We start from the raw sequence: 1,114 nt of genomic DNA, 5'->3' as shown, positions 1-1,114 counted from the left end.
GCCGCATCGTGACATCCATGTTTCGCATGGGTAAATCAAGGTCAATTTGAAGCGCATCACGAACAATTGCATTTTTCTTTTAATTTGAAAGTTCATCTGCGTTGGTAGTTCAGTCATTATTGAACTATTCTAACTGTAATATCCAACACAAAAATTGGCCTCATCCAAATTTTCGACTGAACAGCACCAGTCTTTGTCAAGAGATGAACAATCCACTGCTGTCGTGACGTCATCTTTAGCAAATACTGAATAGAACGCGTGACTCAGCAAGCTCAGATCATAGGCTATGTCTCTGTTTTAAATAGGGATGGTTGTAAAGCTCTGATGTAGATGGCTTTTTTGATCCCTCTAGCAAAATAGTCAGGCTCTATGTCCAAGATTTTAATTTTGTCCTTTGAGACCGAATGACCAGGCGATTCTATATGAATATGTTGGGAAACTTCTGAGGTTGTTGAACTCGGGGGTCTGTGCTCAAGGACCCTGGTCTTGAGTGATCGCTCTGATTTGCTCTTCTGAGGCAAAAAGAGCATTTTTTTGCAGAAAAAAGATATCACGAAAAGATATCCAATTTTGTTCAACCAACTTTATTGGGTGTGGAATGATTTTTTGACATCAAATATGCAATTTTTTGGTAAAAAAATTTCAATTTGCTCGTCTTTGGCAAAAAGAGCATTTTTTCGCATAAAAAAATGATATCGCGAAACAATGTCCGATTTTGTTCAAACCAACTTTAGTGGGTGCGGAATAATTTTTCACATCCAATATGCAACTTTTTGGTCAAAAAATCTCAATTTGCTCTTCTGAGGCAAAAAGAGCATTTTTTCGCATAAAAAAATGATATCGCGAAACAATGTCCGATTTTGTTCAAACCAACTTTATTGGGTGCGGAATAATTTGTTGACATCCAATATGCATTTTTTTGGTCAAAAAATCTCAATTTGCTCTTCTGAGGCAAAAAGAGCATTTTTTCGCATAAAAAAATGATATCGCGAAACAATGTCCGATTTTGTTCAAACCAACTTTATTGGGTGCGGAATAATTTGTTGACATCCAATATGCATTTTTTGGTCAAAAAATCTCAATTTGCTCTTCTGAGGCAAAAAGAGCATTTCGC

This window comes from Branchiostoma floridae, chromosome 3 (genome assembly GCF_000003815.2).
Source record: "Branchiostoma floridae strain S238N-H82 chromosome 3, Bfl_VNyyK, whole genome shotgun sequence".
Classification (NCBI taxonomy): Eukaryota; Metazoa; Chordata; class Leptocardii; order Amphioxiformes; family Branchiostomatidae; genus Branchiostoma; species Branchiostoma floridae.
This window is presented reverse-complemented; position numbering follows the sequence as displayed.